Source organism: Indicator indicator, chromosome 6 (assembly GCF_027791375.1).
Source record: "Indicator indicator isolate 239-I01 chromosome 6, UM_Iind_1.1, whole genome shotgun sequence".
NCBI lineage: Eukaryota > Metazoa > Chordata > Aves > Piciformes > Indicatoridae > Indicator > Indicator indicator.
The window spans coordinates 13,791,722-13,797,480 of record NC_072015.1 but is presented as its reverse complement, the minus strand read 5'-3'; the positions used below and the strand labels follow the sequence as shown (position 1 = coordinate 13,797,480).

The window sequence follows — 5,759 nt, the reverse complement described above, 5'->3', positions numbered from 1 at the left end:
AGACAAACTGATACCGATTCTGATCTTCCTGAAGGGACTTCCAAAGCATCTTCACGGGATGCAAGTGAGTCCAGTCATAATTAGAGGGGCCCAGCCTCCAACCAGATGGAGGAGAGGAAAAAATTGGTTTATTTGACTGTATGGATTCAATGGCTTGGCAAGTTGAACCCACAGAAGTATAAAGCTTTAGTAGATGCAGGTGCTCAGTGTAACCTGATGCCATCAAACTACGAGGGGTGGAGCCCATCTGTATTTCTGGTGTGACATAGGGATCCCAACAGCTGGATGTGTTGGAAGCTGAGCACTGGAATGCAGGCCACAGTTTGCTTTCACTTGGAGGGGTGGAAGGAGTCACTGGAATCAACTGCCCCACTGGAAACACAGCCCTGCCATTTGGACTGATCATAGACTGATCCAGACTGTACAGGAACAGGGTGAACCTTCAGAGCATCTGCAGTAAGAAGTCCATTGTGTAGAGCAAGGCAACCTCATTTTGAGTGAGAATGGACAGTGAATGATGTGTGATGCATCTTGTATGATGTTAACTGCTGTTGGGCATGATGCATATGGTATAGAATAAGAGGTGGATAATGTCATGGGCTGACTTGAATCGGCTGCTGATATTCAATACCATGCTGCCGTCATGTCAGCTTTAAAACGAAAGTGCTGGCTGGATCAAAGTATCTTGGAGCTTGAAGTTCAGATTGTAACATGAAAAGGTTCCTGTTCCGGTTGCTGCTTCTGGTTTCCCGGTTTAGGGTGTTGTCTCCTGCTGTGCTGGCTGCTGCATGTTTGCGGTGGGGCGGCAGGGGATACAACCATTTATCACTGGCTTCTGCTGCTGCTTCTGCTTTTGCTAACGTAACTGTATAGCATATCATCTCAGTAAATTCCTTATCTCAACCCAGAGGGGGTTTTTGTGTTACTTTCCCTCCCGTCTGTTGGGGGAGAAGGAGACTTGTGAGAGCAGGCTGTGTTAACCCAGGATAGTTGTCATCCACTCTAGATGAAAATTCAGATGGTGCACATCTGCAGGCTACTCCCACAGAGGCTTTACGCCCTTGCTAAGCCCATGCTGCAGAACTCAGCATTAGTTTATGACCAGGATTTTAAGCTAAATACACTAGAACTGAAGTACAATCCATTTAGGAATGAACCTTCACACAGGTGTCCAGAACAGGTCAAGGCAATCTATGCTGAGAGTGGGCATGTTTCAGAGTACTTCACCATCTGGTATCAGTATGTGCACCCAGAAGCCTTTTGAGGTGCTCTCTGAAAAGTCTTTGGGGAAGAGTTTTGCCTGCTGTTCCTACTTGTGAATTTCTGAAACACCTGCTGAACATTCACGTGAAAGCAATTGTTCTGCTACATTATAGGAGCTGGAACCCTTCAGAAGTTGAAGAGCAGTCATTTTCTGAACAGCAGGACACCAGGTACATAGGCCTGGTTTCTCAGTCAGTGAAAATGGTGGCCAGAGCAAGTACTGCCCTTGGGAGAGCATCAGTGCTCTCCTAGAAACTCGTCCAGCAAAAATGAAGGCAAGTGAAGAGTTTGTACCCTTACCTTTCCCACTTGTCTCACGCAGCTGGCCCAGTCAGTAACTGGATTTCTTACCCTGTCTAAGAAGACAAAAGGGGGTGACAATGGTCTGCTTGCACCTGTAACTTCCCTGTGTTATATGCAATATAACAAAATTAACATTCCCTAGAAGCCAGATCTTTTGCATTTGTCATTGTGTTTTCAGGCTAAATTGTTACCTATTCTTTATATTTTAAAATGTAAACATAACATTGCTTAGAATAAGCTTGTTGTATTTATATTAATGAAATATCAGATTTGGATTCCTCAGTGTCTAGTGACTCTGCTTCTGGGACAGGGAAACATGAGAAGAGCAGTCTTGTTATGAAACAAACTCTCCTCTTACCCCAAAGGCTCTCTCCTCTCTTTCCCTGACCTATCCTTATCTGCTCACTTCTTCTATTTACAGAACTCCATTAATGTTACTCGTTCTAATTTGATCACAAGATTTTCACCTCCATACCAAAACTGCCTGGCTGATTTCCATGGCCTCTGCCCTGTGGAAGGGCAGAGCAGAGGATCAAAATGGTCCCTTATCACTTCACACAGCTAATAGAAGCTTACCTTAAGAAGCTTATCTTATAGTCGTTATTTCTTTCAAGCCTTTACTTCTTTTAAACTCTGTAATGCCTTAGGGATCACAGCTACTCACACCTTTTTTGCTGCTTGAAGGAAAACCACAGGTAGGTAAAGCCCTGGTGATACTCCTGTCTGGATATCCTCTGCTCCTCACTCTGCCTATATACCACGGATGAGTGCTGAAAGAGGGATTATTCCTGTCAAAACATTCTTTGGAAAGGCAGCTTTCTCTAGCTGGAATAACTCTTTGGAAAGGTAGGACACTTTCACACAGAAGTCTCACTTGGCAGTGAGGCCATGATGTTCAGTTTCTTTTTAGGGTGCTCAGCTCTCTCCCTCACTTACTCTTTTTTCATTTTGTATTTTTTTGTTTAAATATACTGTTTCTAACTAATGCTTTTGCTTTAATATCAGTACTCACTGAAAAGTCATACATACACCTGTAAGAAGTATCATGGCTCTAGAAAATCATGATTGCTGTGACAAGATGAATGAGTGAGCAACTGCCATTTCTCCCAGTGCAAGGGGATGGAGACACTCAACGTGAGTATTGTACATCAGCTTCAAATGAGAAACAACAGGTTCTCACACTAATTACTTGTTGTGCAGCTTACTGCCACAGAATATTCTGAGGGCAATGGGATAAATGGAGAGATAGAAAGGCACTGGGCAATATGACAAAGAATAGCATTGTTGGTGGCAATAGTGAAGATGTAACCTGTGGCCATGGGCTACTGTCTATCTTAAGCTAAAAGAGTCTCACCAGGAAATAATTTTACCTCATGATCCCAAATTTTAGATACTGCTACTAGCTACCTGTAGCTGGGATGCTGCCAGACCTCTAAATCTAGGATATTCATATGAAAATCCCTGCTTAATCATTGTAATTTTCTGTCACCAGAATACAGGGGAGATGGTAATTACTTATATGTCTGTCTTGCCTAACAGTGTGGACGATTTCAAGGTTTTTGGGTTCTCTCCCATCCTGCGTTCACCTAGAAACACTTGGAAGCCTTTTTGTGACTTCACCTCTTTGCCAGTGTGGTTCAATTTCGTACATGCCACCTTGGGTTTTTTCAACCTAACCTTTTTCATCTGATGCTTATTCCCTAACCAACTGATATGATCCAGCATTAGAATTAAAAATAGTTGTTAGTGGAGCTGACCAAAGAAACAAAACACTGGAATGCTTTGGAAAGTGATGGCTCATGAGAACAGAAAACTTTGATGGACACGTGAGGATGTGCTACTTCCAAATAAAATTAACTGGGTAAGAAGGCAAAGCAATGCTTGCAACCCTACTGGAATGAAGCATGTCTACTTTTCACTTCAGTGCAGTTCAGCTTATTGCAGTCCTCTCTTACGGGGCAAAACACTATTACAATGAAACGGAAAACCGTGCAAAATAAGACAGACTATAAATCTATACAAATCTCTACAAGCTAATTTCAACCAGTTGCTTAGTTGAAGGCTTTGTTCCTTCTGGAAATCTGCTGACTGAACTGCATATACTTATTGTGAAACAGAATCAATTAAACTTGACATTAAAAGATGATTTCACCTGAAATTGGGTGTAACTATTTTCGAGTCTGTTTTTAAATGCTATTTTGTGTTGAATACAGCATGGAGAGTTAAGGTGGAACACTGAGCTCTGACAACAGATATAACTGTTGGGATCTGCACATAATTGTTTTAGTATGTCTTCTTTCTTTTCTCCTTTTATCCCTGCACTACTACTTCTTGCAACTGTCCTTAAAAGATATGGCTTCTTAACATTATGTTTCGTCCACAGTATGCATAGAGTACATCAAATCCTTTAATTCTTCAGTTTTGCTGTACTAGCTGTTTCAAATTTACTCTGCGGTAAACAAGCTACAATGGGGAACATCACCATATATCAAGTAGCTGTGATCAGGCAGATCAGGTACCAGTAATTTTCCTAATGGAGATCCAGTATCAGAGACTAAGCACAGAGGATCAGATGTCTGCATTGCCACCATCCAGAATCAAGTGTCATGGATCAGAGCTGTAACTGCAAGGAATGAAGTCTCATGTGTGGTAAAGCAGGGAGGAGATACTGCCCTGGTCCTCTGTTGAGGAGCTGTGTTCCCATAACTACACTACTAGGCATGAAAGATTAACAGCAAAGACAAAGCTGGATAAATGATTGTTCTCTTAGGGAAGCCAAAAGCCTCTTTGCCAGGCATTGATTTGGTCATGCATGTGTGTCTCTGGGCAAGCAGCACCTGCAATACTCCATATGCAGTTAATGATTTTAGACACTGCTAGTCATGCATTTGACCTGCTGCTCAATATCTAAGTACTTAGAGGTGTTTTAAGTAACACACTCCAAATGCATGTAGTGACAAGGGAACATCACAAACTTAGTTTGTTTTAAAACCTAGTTTGTTTTCAAACTTAGTTGGTTTTTAAAATACTCAACAGAATAATCCAAGATAACAAAATACAAAAGAGAAAGAGACAGGCAGATTGAAAGAAAAATAAATATGAGAGTAATTTCAGCTCTTCCACTCTTCCCACTTCCCACCTTACCTCCCCAGTCTATAGGTAGACATAATTATAATTTAAAATATGTAACCCTGCAAATATCTTTAAAGTGGTAAGTGTTTCAGTGGCTTGCATCCCAGTCCTCCATCTTCCAAGGTGGGACAAATGGAAGAATGCATCAGAAGTATACAGTGATATTGTTCACTCATGACCTAGTCAGTGATCTTCTAGAGGCACAAATCTTGTTTCCACCTCACTTCACCTTGAGCTGGGAAATAAGGTTGGTGGAGGCAAGCAGTCCACCATGACACAGAGTACCAAGTCTTTGGATTCTAGGACGTGCTGAGGAGTTTACATTCAAGTTATTCTAATTAGCTTACATTCATTTGTAAAGATTGTGATTCTCAAGAATCCCTCAGAAAACAGCTCATTCTCAAGATGCCTACCACTGCTGTACCACAAAAGGAAACATCATTGTCCTCCGGAAGCACTCCTGGAAACTACTGACGCAAGTAGGTTCTTGGACAACATCCAAAACTATGATATGAACATATGACACATTTTGATAGTGCTTGGTATTAAGTCCTTGGTACATGAGCCACCTGTAAATCCCATCTATTATTAGCAGGGATAAAGGAATATGTCTGGAGCCATTTAAGGAGCAGAAACAATTGCAGAGAGGTAGACTTGTTACAGTTAACACTGATATCACTGAACACCATGTTTAGAAAACCTCCTAAGCCCACAAGACTTGTCAACATCTGCAGGTACTTCAGGTCCCAGTTAGCTTTGATTTAAATGTCTTATAAGCCAGAACAGAGGAGCCAGCTATAGCTGTTGCACCATTCCTTTTCATGTCACAGGTCAGAACCTTTGTCACTGCAACACCTGCTGCACTGCTGACAAATAGAGTCTTCTAATTTTTCAAGCTGCTCTGACACCATCTGAATCTCTTCAGAGGTTCACAGCATCTCAAAGAGGAATGAAACCTGATGTCTGTGTTCCACTGGCCAGAGATTATGGGTGAAACCTTACAGAGTGAGTGGTACATACTTGTCACTGCAGAACCAGCCATGGCTACATCTATCTCAAGT

At 41.8% G+C, this 5,759-nt stretch overlaps 1 long non-coding RNA gene across 1 annotated transcript; it reads left to right on the top strand.

Annotated features, from left to right (window-relative positions):
- Window positions 1-2,098: 2,098 nt before the first annotated feature.
- LOC128967597 (uncharacterized) lies at window positions 2,099-3,712 on the top strand. Its single transcript, XR_008489121.1, has 3 exons — window positions 2,099-2,261; window positions 2,572-2,700; window positions 3,106-3,712. It is a non-coding gene; the product is annotated as an uncharacterized LOC128967597 (long non-coding RNA).
- Window positions 3,713-5,759: the final 2,047 nt, after the last annotated feature.